Genomic DNA, 14,088 nt, shown 5'->3' on the forward strand with positions numbered 1-14,088 from the left:
CAAATATGGAATAGACAAGAGCTACTCCTTGCTCAACGAAATGGACTCAACACCGCATATTAAACGCCTAAGAATGTACCTGACTAGTAAGTATCTTAAAACCTATGGATTGCTATGTCTCCGAAAGAGAATCAAGCATGTGTACAGGGGCATAAACGCAGCAGTGATAGGATTGGAGAGGTTCGGTGAGCAAATGAAGACCCTTTGAAGTCATATTGCATGGTACCCATTCCACGGGTTTCAACTACCCAGGTTTTAGGTATTCTTCCTTCAGCTAAAACATGCATGTGGAACCCAGAGTATGATCAACCATGTGATCGGGAGACGTGTTCAAATATGTCTCAGTTTTCCTCCCCTGGTACTCGGGTGCAACATTCCAGACGCTTTACTAACACTCTCCCCACTTGGAGAATCAGCGCCTTTAACCTCCTGTTTGGCCCAGTTTGCAATTTCTGCGGAAGATGAACAGGAATAGCGAGAACCAATGAGAGGCTAGCTGGAGGTGTCTGGACGGGCAAATTTAACTCTCATTTCCCACCAGGAAGAGGAATTAACCAAAGGCTCAGCATGCCGGGCCGGAACCAGATTAGGGCCTGAAGCCATCCTGCGGTGTTGCGGCCAGGTCACAAGAAAGCGAGTTGAAGAAAGGAGCTCAGGGGCACTGTAATTCACAAACCTGCAGAGTTATAAATGACAGCTATCGTCCAAAAATAGACTGAAGTAAGGCTGCCAAGAGGACTTGAAAGCGGGGCAGAATTGCAGGAAACCGATTTCAGGAGGTAGACTGGAATTGCATTGAAAGCATAGGAAAAGAGGCAGAACGTCCACAATGATGCACTTGGCCAAAAAGGGCATATGCGTTTTTTCCTGAATATATTCAGGAAAAAACGCATACGCCCTTTTTGGCCAACCAAGCAAGCTTGCAAAGGAAATCTGCATTACAATGAAGTCTCACTTCCCCCCGGTCAAAAGGGCCATCTGAAAAAAGTGTAAAATCCAGAAATGTAACAGGCCATTGAGAACTGGGAGCCTTGTTATGCTGATGGGCGGGATGTAAATTGCCAACAACCACTCGGGAGAAGTGTATGGTGTTTCCTGAAACATCTAAAAAACAAAGCAACAGAACCTAGGGCACTACCACTTATGGTCCTATAGCTTAGGGAAATTAAAATCAAAAAGACACAGCCACCCCAAAGTTTGGAACGGCTCTGTTTACAAGAACCTCGTTTACAGTACAAGTTCAACATCGCAGAAAGTGAAAAATGCATAAAGAAGTTGTGGTATTTACTTACAAAGCAATATCACTCAGCAATGAAGTCTGTGTCATCAGGCCCTTAGCAGCACAATGAGTGGATTCAGGTATGATGATTCTAACTGAAGTAAGTCACACAGAAAAAGAAACATCATAAGATATCAGTAATACACGGAATGTAAACTTGGCTACACAGGAACTGAATTACAGAACAGAACAGGGTCTCAAATTTAGAAAACCAACTTATGCTTGCTTAAGGGGAAAGGTGAGTTGGGGTGCTGCATAAAACCAGAGATTGAAATGAGCACAGATAAAGTTCCTTAAGTCAAATATGGAATAGACAAGAGCTACTCCTTGCTCAACGAAATGGACTCAACACCGCATATTAAACGCCTAAGAATGTACCTGACTAGTAAGTATCTTAAAACCTATGGATTGCTATGTCTCCGAAAGAGAATCAAGCATGTGTACAGGGGAATAAACGCAGCAGTGATAGGATTGGAGAGGTTCGGTGAGCAAATGAAGACCCTTTGAAGTCATATTGCATGGTACCCATTCCACGGGTTTCAACTACCCAGGTTTAAGGTATTCTTCCTTCAGCTAAAACATGCATGTGGAACCTAGAGTATGATCAACCATGTGATCGGGAGACGTGTTCAAATATGTCTCAGTTTTCGTACCCTGGTACTCGGGTGCAACATTCCAGACGCTTTACTAACACTCTCCCGACTTGGAGAGTAAGTCCCTTTAACCTCCTGTTTGGCCCAGTTTGCAATTTCTGCGGAAGATGAACAGGAATAGCGAGAACCAATGAGAGGCTAGCTGGAGGTGTCTGGACGGGCAAATTTAACTCTCATTTCCCACCAGGAAGAGGAATTAACCAAAGGCTCAGCATGCCGGGCCGGAACCAGATTAGGGCCTGAAGCCATCCTGCGGTGTTGCGGCCAGGTCACAAGAAAGCGAGTTGAAGAAAGGAGCTCAGGGGCACTGTAATTCACAAACCTGCAGAGTTATAAATGACAGCTATCGTCCAAAAATAGACTGAAGTAAGGCTGCCAAGAGGACTTGAAAGCGGGGCAGAATTGCAGGAAACCGATTTCAGGAGGTAGACTGGAATTGCATTGAAAGCATAGGAAAAGAGGCAGAACGTCCACAATGATGCACTTGGCCAAAAAGGGCGTATGCGTTTTTTCCTGAATATATTCAGGAAAAAACGCATACGCCCTTTTTGGCCAACCAAGCAAGCTTGCAAAGGAAATCTGCACTACAATGAAGTCTCACTTCCCCCCGGTCAAAAGGGCCATCTGAAAAAAGTGTAAAATCCAGAAAGGCAACAGGCCATTGAGAACTGGGAGCCTTGTTATGCTGATGGGCGGGATGTAAATTGCCAACAGACACTCTGGAGAAGTGTATGGTGTTTCCTGAAACATCTAAAAAACAATGCAACAGAGCCTAGGGCACTTCCACTTATGGTCCTATAGCTTAGGGAAATTAAAATCAAAAAGACACAGCCACCCAAAAGTTTGGAACGGCTCTGTTTACAAGAACCTCGTTTACAGTACAAGTTCAACATCGCAGAAAGTGAAAAATGGATAAAGAACTTGTGGTACTTACGTACAATGCAGTATCACTCAGCAATGAAATCTATGTCATCAGGCCCGTAGCAGCATAATGAGTGGATTCAGGTATGATGATTCTAACTGAAATAAGTTACACAGAAAGAGAAACATCATAAGATATCAGTAATACATGGAATGTAAACTTGGCTACACAGGAACTGAATTACAGAACAGAACAGGGTCTCAAATTTAGAAAACCAACTTATGCTTGCTTAAGGGTAAAGGTGAGTTGGGGTGCTGCATAAAACCAGAGATTGAAATGAGCACAGATAAAGTTCCTTAAGCCAAATATGGAATAGACAAGAGCTACTCCTTGCTCAACGAAATGGACTCAAAACCCCATATTAAACGCCTAAGAATGTACCTGACTAGTAAGTATCTTAAAACCTATGGATTGCTATGTCTCCGAAAGAGAATCAAGCATGTGTACAGGGGCATAAACGCAGCAGTGATAGGATTGGAGAGGTTCGGTGAGCAAATGAAGACCCTTTGAAGTCATATTGCATGGTACCCATTCCACGGGTTTCAACTACCCAGGTTTTAGGTATTCTTCCTTCAGCTAAAACATGCATGTGGAACCCAGAGTATGATCAACCATGTGATCGGGAGACGTGTTCAAATATGTCTCAGTTTTCCTCCCCTGGTACTCGGGTGCAACATTCCAGACGCTTTACTAACACTCTCCCCACTTGGAGAGTCAGCGCCTTTAACCTCCTGTTTGGCACAGTTTGCAATTTCTGCAGAAGATGAACAGGAATAGCGAGAACCAATGAGAGGCTAGCTGGAGGTGTCTGGACGGGCAAATTTAACTCTCATTTCCCAACAGGAAGAGGAAATAACCAAAGGCTCAGCGTGCCATGCCGGAACCAGATTAGGGCCTGAAGCCATCCTGCGGTGTTGCGGCCAGCTCAAAAGAAAGCGAGTTGAAGAAAGGAGCTCAGGGGCACTGTAATTCACAAACCTGCAGAGTTATAAATGACAGCTATCGTCCAAAAATAGACTGAAGTAAGGCTGCCAAGAGGACTTGAAAGCGGGGCAGAATTGCAGGAAACCGATTTCAGGAGGTAGACTGGAATTGCATTGAAAGCATAGGAAAAGAGGCAGAACGTCCACAATGATGCACTTGGCCAAAAAGGGCGTATGCGTTTTTTCCTGAATATATTCAGGAAAAAACGCATACGCCCTTTTTGGCCAACCAAGCAAGCTTGCAAAGGAAATCTGCACTACAATGAAGTCTCACTTCCCCCCGGTCAAAAGGGCCATCTGAAAAAAGTGTAAAATCCAGAAAGGCAGGACAGGCCATGGAGAACTGGGAGCCTTGTTATGCTGATGGGCGGGATGTAAATTGCCAACAGACACTCGGGAGAAGTGTATGGTGTCTCCTGAAACATCTAAAAAACAAAGCAACAGAGCCTAGGGCACTGCCACTTATGGTCCTATAGCTTAGGGAAATTAAAATCAAAAAGACACAGCCACCCCAAAGTTTGGGACGCCTCTGTTTACAAGAATCTCGTTTACAGTACAAGTTCAACATCGCAGAAAGTGAAAAATGGATAAAGAACTTGTGGTATTTACGTACAATGCAGTATCACTCAGCAATGAAATCTATGTCATCAGGCCCGTAGCAGCATAATGAGTGGATTCAGGTACGATGATTCTAACTGAAATAAGTTACACAGAAAAAGAAACATCATAAGATATCACTAATACACGGAATGTAAACTTGGCTACACAGGAACTGAATTCCAAAACAGAACAGGTTCTCAAATTTAGAAAACCAACTTATGCTTGCTTAAGGGGAAAGGTGAGTTGGGGTGCTGCATAAAACCAGAGATTGAAATGAGCACAGATAAAGTTCCTTAAGCCAAATATGGAATAGACAAGAGCTACTCCTTGCTCAACGAAATGGACTCAACACCGCATATTAAACGCCTAAGAATGTACCTGACTAGTAAGTATCTTAAAACCTATGGATTGCTATGTCTCCGAAAGAGAATCAAGCATGTGTACAGGGGCATAAACGCAGCAGTGATAGGATTGGAGAGGTTCGGTGAGCAAATGAAGACCCTTTGAAGTCATATTGCATGGTACCCATTCCACGGGTTTCAACTACCCAGGTTTTAGGTATTCTTCCTTCAGCTAAAACATGCATGTGGAACCCAGAGTATGATCAACCATGTGATCGGGAGACGTGTTCAAATATGTCTCAGTTTTCCTCCCCTGGTACTCGGGTGCAACATTCCAGACGCTTTACTAACACTCTCCCCACTTGGAGAATCAGCGCCTTTAACCTCCTGTTTGGCCCAGTTTGCAATTTCTGCGGAAGATGAACAGGAATAGCGAGAACCAATGAGAGGCTAGCTGGAGGTGTCTGGACGGGCAAATTTAACTCTCATTTCCCACCAGGAAGAGGAATTAACCAAAGGCTCAGCATGCCGGGCCGGAACCAGATTAGGGCCTGAAGCCATCCTGCGGTGTTGCGGCCAGGTCACAAGAAAGCGAGTTGAAGAAAGGAGCTCAGGGGCACTGTAATTCACAAACCTGCAGAGTTATAAATGACAGCTATCGTCCAAAAATAGACTGAAGTAAGGCTGCCAAGAGGACTTGAAAGCGGGGCAGAATTGCAGGAAACCGATTTCAGGAGGTAGACTGGAATTGCATTGAAAGCATAGGAAAAGAGGCAGAACGTCCACAATGATGCACTTGGCCAAAAAGGGCATATGCGTTTTTTCCTGAATATATTCAGGAAAAAACGCATACGCCCTTTTTGGCCAACCAAGCAAGCTTGCAAAGGAAATCTGCATTACAATGAAGTCTCACTTCCCCCCGGTCAAAAGGGCCATCTGAAAAAAGTGTAAAATCCAGAAATGTAACAGGCCATTGAGAACTGGGAGCCTTGTTATGCTGATGGGCGGGATGTAAATTGCCAACAACCACTCGGGAGAAGTGTATGGTGTTTCCTGAAACATCTAAAAAACAAAGCAACAGAACCTAGGGTACTACCACTTATGGTCCTATAGCTTAGGGAAATTAAAATCAAAAAGACACAGCCACCCCAAAGTTTGGAACGGCTCTGTTTACAAGAACCTCGTTTACAGTACAAGTTCAACATCGCAGAAAGTGAAAAATGGATAAAGAAGTTGTGGTATTTACTTACAAAGCAATATCACTCAGCAATGAAGTCTGTGTCATCAGGCCCTTAGCAGCACAATGAGTGGATTCAGGTATGATGATTCTAACTGAAGTAAGTCACACAGAAAAAGAAACATCATAAGATATCAGTAATACACGGAATGTAAACTTGGCTACACAGGAACTGAATTACAGAACAGAACAGGGTCTCAAATTTAGAAAACCAACTTATGCTTGCTTAAGGGGAAAGGTGAGTTGGGGTGCTGCATAAAACCAGAGATTGAAATGAGCACAGATAAAGTTCCTTAAGTCAAATATGGAATAGACAAGAGCTACTCCTTGCTCAACGAAATGGACTCAACACCGCATATTAAACGCCTAAGAATGTACCTGACTAGTAAGTATCTTAAAACCTATGGATTGCTATGTCTCCGAAAGAGAATCAAGCATGTGTACAGGGGAATAAACGCAGCAGTGATAGGATTGGAGAGGTTCGGTGAGCAAATGAAGACCCTTTGAAGTCATATTGCATGGTACCCATTCCACGGGTTTCAACTACCCAGGTTTAAGGTATTCTTCCTTCAGCTAAAACATGCATGTGGAACCTAGAGTATGATCAACCATGTGATCGGGAGACGTGTTCAAATATGTCTCAGTTTTCGTACCCTGGTACTCGGGTGCAACATTCCAGACGCTTTACTAACACTCTCCCGACTTGGAGAGTAAGTCCCTTTAACCTCCTGTTTGGCCCAGTTTGCAATTTCTGCGGAAGATGAACAGGAATAGCGAGAACCAATGAGAGGCTAGCTGGAGGTGTCTGGACGGGCAAATTTAACTCTCATTTCCCACCAGGAAGAGGAATTAACCAAAGGCTCAGCATGCCGGGCCGGAACCAGATTAGGGCCTGAAGCCATCCTGCGGTGTTGCGGCCAGGTCACAAGAAAGCGAGTTGAAGAAAGGAGCTCAGGGGCACTGTAATTCACAAACCTGCAGAGTTATAAATGACAGCTATCGTCCAAAAATAGACTGAAGTAAGGCTGCCAAGAGGACTTGAAAGCGGGGCAGAATTGCAGGAAACCGATTTCAGGAGGTAGACTGGAATTGCATTGAAAGCATAGGAAAAGAGGCAGAACGTCCACAATGATGCACTTGGCCAAAAAGGGCGTATGCGTTTTTTCCTGAATATATTCAGGAAAAAACGCATACGCCCTTTTTGGCCAACCAAGCAAGCTTGCAAAGGAAATCTGCACTACAATGAAGTCTCACTTCCCCCCGGTCAAAAGGGCCATCTGAAAAAAGTGTAAAATCCAGAAAGGCAACAGGCCATTGAGAACTGGGAGCCTTGTTATGCTGATGGGCGGGATGTAAATTGCCAACAGACACTCTGGAGAAGTGTATGGTGTTTCCTGAAACATCTAAAAAACAATGCAACAGAGCCTAGGGCACTTCCACTTATGGTCCTATAGCTTAGGGAAATTAAAATCAAAAAGACACAGCCACCCAAAAGTTTGGAACGGCTCTGTTTACAAGAACCTCGTTTACAGTACAAGTTCAACATCGCAGAAAGTGAAAAATGGATAAAGAACTTGTGGTACTTACGTACAATGCAGTATCACTCAGCAATGAAATCTATGTCATCAGGCCCGTAGCAGCATAATGAGTGGATTCAGGTATGATGATTCTAACTGAAATAAGTTACACAGAAAGAGAAACATCATAAGATATCAGTAATACATGGAATGTAAACTTGGCTACACAGGAACTGAATTACAGAACAGAACAGGGTCTCAAATTTAGAAAACCAACTTATTCTTGCTTAAGGGTAAAGGTGAGTTGGGGTGCTGCATAAAACCAGAGATTGAAATGAGCACAGATAAAGTTCCTTAAGCCAAATATGGAATAGACAAGAGCTACTCCTTGCTCAACGAAATGGACTCAACACCCCATATTAAACGCCTAAGAATGTACCTGACTAGTAAGTATCTTAAAACCTATGGATTGCTATGTCTCCGAAAGAGAATCAAGCATGTGTACAGGGGCATAAACGCAGCAGTGATAGGATTGGAGAGGTTCGGTGAGCAAATGAAGACCCTTTGAAGTCATATTGCATGGTACCCATTCCACGGGTTTCAACTACCCAGGTTTTAGGTATTCTTCCTTCAGCTAAAACATGCATGTGGAACCCAGAGTATGATCAACCATGTGATTGGGAGACGTGTTCAAATATGTCTCAGTTTTCCTCCCCTGGTACTCGGGTGCAACATTCCAGACGCTTTACTAACACTCTCCCCACTTGGAGAGTCAGCGCCTTTAACCTCCTGTTTGGCACAGTTTGCAATTTCTGCGGAAGATGAACAGGAATAGCGAGAACCAATGAGAGGCTAGCTGGAGGTGTCTGGACGGGCAATTTTAACTCTCATTTCCCACCAGGAAGAGGAAATAACCAAAGGCTTAGCGTGCCATGCCGGAACCAGATTAGGGCCTGAAGCCATCCTGCGGTGTTGCGGCCAGCTCAAAAGAAAGCGAGTTGAAGAAAGGAGCTCAGGGGCACTGTAATTCACAAACCTGCAGAGTTATAAATGACAGCTATCGTCCAAAAATAGACTGAAGTAAGGCTGCCAAGAGGACTTGAAAGCGGGGCAGAATTGCAGGAAACCGATTTCAGGAGGTAGACTGGAATTGCATTGAAAGCATAGGAAAAGAGGCAGAACGTCCACAATGATGCACTTGGCCAAAAAGGGCGTATGCGTTTTTTCCTGAATATATTCAGGAAAAAACGCATACGCCCTTTTTGGCCAACCAAGCAAGCTTGCAAAGGAAATCTGCACTACAATGAAGTCTCACTTCCCCCCGGTCAAAAGGGCCATCTGAAAAAAGTGTAAAATCCAGAAAGGCAGGACAGGCCATGGAGAACTGGGAGCCTTGTTATGCTGATGGGCGGGATGTAAATTGCCAACAGACACTCGGGAGAAGTGTATGGTGTCTCCTGAAACATCTAAAAAACAAAGCAACAGAGCCTAGGGCACTGCCACTTATGGTCCTATAGCTTAGGGAAATTAAAATCAAAAAGACACAGCCACCCCAAAGTTTGGGACGCCTCTGTTTACAAGAATCTCGTTTACAGTACAAGTTCAACATCGCAGAAAGTGAAAAATGGATAAAGAACTTGTGGTACTTACGTACAATGCAGTATCACTCAGCAATGAAATCTATGTCATCAGGCCCGTAGCAGCATAATGAGTGGATTCAGGTACGATGATTCTAACTGAAATAAGTCACACAGAAAAAGAAACATCATAAGATATCAGTAATACACGGAATGTAAACTTGGCTACACAGGAACTGCATTGCAAAACAGAACAGGGTCTCAAATTTAGAAAACCAACTTATGCTTGCTTAAGGGTAAAGGTGAGTTGGGGTGCTGCATAAAACCAGAGATTGAAATGAGCACAGATAAAGTTCCTTAAGCCAAATATGGAATAGACAAGAGCTACTCCTTGCTCAACGAAATGGACTCAAAACCCCATATTAAACGCCTAAGAATGTACCTGACTAGTAAGTATCTTAAAACCTATGGATTGCTATGTCTCCGAAAGAGAATCAAGCATGTGTACAGGGGCATAAACGCAGCAGTGATAGGATTGGAGAGGTTCGGTGAGCAAATGAAGACCCTTTGAAGTCATATTGCATGGTACCCATTCCACGGGTTTCAACTACCCAGGTTTTAGGTATTCTTCCTTCAGCTAAAACATGCATGTGGAACCCAGAGTATGATCAACCATGTGATCGGGAGACGTGTTCAAATATGTCTCAGTTTTCCTCCCCTGGTACTCGGGTGCAACATTCCAGACGCTTTACTAACACTCTCCCCACTTGGAGAGTCAGCGCCTTTAACCTCCTGTTTGGCACAGTTTGCAATTTCTGCAGAAGATGAACAGGAATAGCGAGAACCAATGAGAGGCTAGCTGGAGGTGTCTGGACGGGCAAATTTAACTCTCATTTCCCAACAGGAAGAAGAAATAACCAAAGGCTCAGCGTGCCATGCCGGAACCAGATTAGGGCCTGAAGCCATCCTGCGGTGTTGCGGCCAGCTCAAAAGAAAGCGAGTTGAAGAAAGGAGCTCAGGGGCACTGTAATTCACAAACCTGCAGAGTTATAAATGACAGCTATCGTCCAAAAATAGACTGAAGTAAGGCTGCCAAGAGGACTTGAAAGCGGGGCAGAATTGCAGGAAACCGATTTCAGGAGGTAGACTGGAATTGCATTGAAAGCATAGGAAAAGAGGCAGAACGTCCACAATGATGCACTTGGCCAAAAAGGGCGTATGCGTTTTTTCCTGAATATATTCAGGAAAAAACGCATACGCCCTTTTTGGCCAACCAAGCAAGCTTGCAAAGGAAATCTGCACTACAATGAAGTCTCACTTCCCCCCGGTCAAAAGGGCCATCTGAAAAAAGTGTAAAATCCAGAAAGGCAGGACAGGCCATGGAGAACTGGGAGCCTTGTTATGCTGATGGGCGGGATGTAAATTGCCAACAGACACTCGGGAGAAGTGTATGGTGTCTCCTGAAACATCTAAAAAACAAAGCAACAGAGCCTAGGGCACTGCCACTTATGGTCCTATAGCTTAGGGAAATTAAAATCAAAAAGACACAGCCACCCCAAAGTTTGGGACGCCTCTGTTTACAAGAATCTCGTTTACAGTACAAGTTCAACATCGCAGAAAGTGAAAAATGGATAAAGAACTTGTGGTATTTACGTACAATGCAGTATCACTCAGCAATGAAATCTATGTCATCAGGCCCGTAGCAGCATAATGAGTGGATTCAGGTACGATGATTCTAACTGAAATAAGTCACACAGAAAAAGAAACATCATAAGATATCAGTAATACACGGAATGTAAACTTGGCTACACAGGAACTGCATTGCAAAACAGAACAGGGTCTCAAATTTAGAAAACCAACTTATGCTTGCTTAAGGGTAAAGGTGAGTTGGGGTGCTGCATAAAACCAGAGATTGAAATGAGCACAGATAAAGTTCCTTAAGCCAAATATGGAATAGACAAGAGCTACTCCTTGCTCAACGAAATGGACTCAAAACCCCATATTAAACGCCTAAGAATGTACCTGACTAGTAAGTATCTTAAAACCTATGGATTGCTATGTCTCCGAAAGAGAATCAAGCATGTGTACAGGGGCATAAACGCAGCAGTGATAGGATTGGAGAGGTTCGGTGAGCAAATGAAGACCCTTTGAAGTCATATTGCATGGTACCCATTCCACGGGTTTCAACTACCCAGGTTTTAGGTATTCTTCCTTCAGCTAAAACATGCATGTGGAACCCAGAGTATGATCAACCATGTGATCGGGAGACGTGTTCAAATATGTCTCAGTTTTCCTCCCCTGGTACTCGGGTGCAACATTCCAGACGCTTTACTAACACTCTCCCCACTTGGAGAGTCAGCGCCTTTAACCTCCTGTTTGGCCCAGTTTGCAATTTCTGCGGAAGATGAACAGGAATAGCGAGAACCAATGAGAGGCTAGCTGGAGGTGTCTGGACGGGCAAATTTAACTCTCATTTCCCAACAGGAAGAGGAAATAACCAAAGGCTCAGCGTGCCGTGCCGGAACCAGATTAGGGCCTGAAGCCATCCTGCGGTGTTGCGGCCAGCTCAAAAGAAAGCGAGTTGAAGAAAGGAGCTCAGGGGCACTGTAATTCACAAACCTGCAGAGTTATAAATGACAGCTATCGTCCAAAAATAGACTGAAGTAAGGCTGCCAAGAGGACTTGAAAGCGGGGCAGAATTGCAGGAAACCGATTTCAGGAGGTAGACTGGAATTGCATTGAAAGCATAGGAAAAGAGGCAGAACGTCCACAATGATGCACTTGGCCAAAAAGGGCGTATGCGTTTTTTCCTGAATATATTCAGGAAAAAACGCATACGCCCTTTTTGGCCAACCAAGCAAGCTTGCAAAGGAAATCTGCACTACAATGAAGTCTCACTTCCCCCCGGTCAAAAGGGCCATCTGAAAAAAGTGTAAAATCCAGAAAGGCAGGACAGGCCATGGAGAACTGGGAGCCTTGTTATGCTGATGGGCGGGATGTAAATTGCCAACAACCACTCGGGAGAAGTGTATGGTGTTTCCTGAAACATCTAAAAAACAAAGCAACAGAACCTAGGGCACTTCCACTTATGGTCCTATAGCTTAGGGAAATTAAAATCAAAAAGACACAGCCACCCCAAAGTTTGGAACGGCTCTGTTTACAAGAACCTCGTTTACAAGAACCTCGTTCAACATCGCAGAAAGTGAAAAATGGATAAAGAACTTGTGGTATTTACTTACAAAGCAATATCACTCAGCAATGAAATCTGTGTCATCAGGCCCTTAGCAGCACAATGAGTGGATTCAGGTATGATGATTCTAACTGAAATAAGTCACACAGAAAAAGAAACATCATAAGATATCAGTAATACACGGAATGTAAACTTGGCTACACAGGAACTGAATTACAGAACAGAACAGGGTCTCAAATTTAGAAAACCAACTTATTCTTGCTTAAGGCGAAAGGTGAGTTGGGGTGCTGCATAAAACCAGAGATTGAAATGAGCACAGATAAAGTTCCTTAAGCCAAATATGGAATAGACAAGAGCTACTCCTTGCTCAACGAAATGGACTCAACACCGCATATTAAGTGCCTAAGAATGTACCTGACTAGTAAGTATCTTAAAACCTATGGATTGCTATGTCTCCGAAAGAGAATCAAGCATGTGTACAGGGGCATGAACGCAGCAGTGATAGGATTGGAGAGGTTCGGTGAGCAAATGAAGACCCTTTGAAGTCATATTGCATGGTACCCATTACACGGGTCTTAACTCTCCAGGTTTAAGGTATTCTTCCTTCAGCTAAAACATGCATGTGGAACCCAAGTATGATCAACCATGTGATCGGGAGACGTGTTCAAATATGTCTCAGTTTTCCTCCCCTGGTACTCGGGTGCAACATTCCAGACGCTTTACTAACACTCTCCCCACTTGGAGAGTCAGCACCTTTAACCTCCTGTTTGGCCCAGTTTGCAATTTCTGTGGAAGATGAACAGGAATAGCGAGAACCAGTGAGAGGCTAGCTGGAGGTGTCTGGACGGGCAAATTTAACTCTCATTTCCCACCAGGAGGCGGAAATAACCAAAGGCTCAGCGTGCCGTGCCGGAACCACATTAGGGCCTGAAGCCATCCTGCGGTGTTGCGGCCAGGTCACAAGAAAGCGAGTTGAAGAAAGGAGCTCAGGGGCACTGTAATTCACAAACCTGCAGAGTTATAAATGACAGCTATCGTCCAAAAATAGACTGAAGTAAGGCTGCCAAGAGGACTTGAAAGCGGGGCAGAATTGCAGGAAACCGATTTCAGGAGGTAGACTGGAATTGCATTGAAAGCATAGGAAAAGAGGCAGAACGTCCACAATGATGCACTTGGCCAAAAAGGGCGTATGCGTTTTTTCCTGAATATATTCAGGAAAAAACGCATACGCCCTTTTTGGCCAACCAAGCAAGCTTGCAAAGGAAATCTGCACTACAATGAAGTCTCACTTCCCCCCGGTCAAAAGGGCCATCTGAAAAAAGTGTAAAATCCAGAAAGGCAGGACAGGCCATGGAGAACTGGGAGCCTTGTTATGCTGATGGGCGGGATGTAAATTGCCAACAACCACTCGGGAGAAGTGTATGGTGTTTCCTGAAACATCTAAAAAACAAAGAAACAGAGCCTAGGGCACTGCCACTTATGGTCCTATAGCTTAGGGAAATTAAAATCAAAAAGACACAGCCACCCCAAAGTTTGGAACGGCTCTGTTTACAAGAACCTCGTTTACAGTACAAGTTCAACATCGCAGAAAGTGAAAAATGGATAAAGAACTTGTGGTACTTACGTACAATGCAGTATCACTCAGCAATGAAATCTATGTCATCAGGCCCGTAGCAGCATAATGAGTGGATTCAGGTACGATGATTCTAACTGAAATAAGTTACACAGAGAAAGAAACATCATAAGATATCACTAATACACGGAATGTAAACTTGGCTACACAGGAACT

At 44.0% G+C, this 14,088-nt stretch overlaps 1 long non-coding RNA gene across 10 annotated transcripts in view; it reads right to left on the reverse strand.

Annotated features, from left to right (window-relative positions):
• LOC307185420 overlaps nt 1-14,088 on the reverse strand; it is a 1,105,689-nt gene that overhangs the window by 240,096 nt on the left and 851,505 nt on the right. The gene's annotated exons all lie outside the window — the stretch shown is intronic.

This window comes from Stenella coeruleoalba (assembly GCF_951394435.1).
Source record: "Stenella coeruleoalba genome assembly, chromosome: 4".
NCBI classification, from domain to species: Eukaryota; Metazoa; Chordata; class Mammalia; order Artiodactyla; family Delphinidae; genus Stenella; species Stenella coeruleoalba.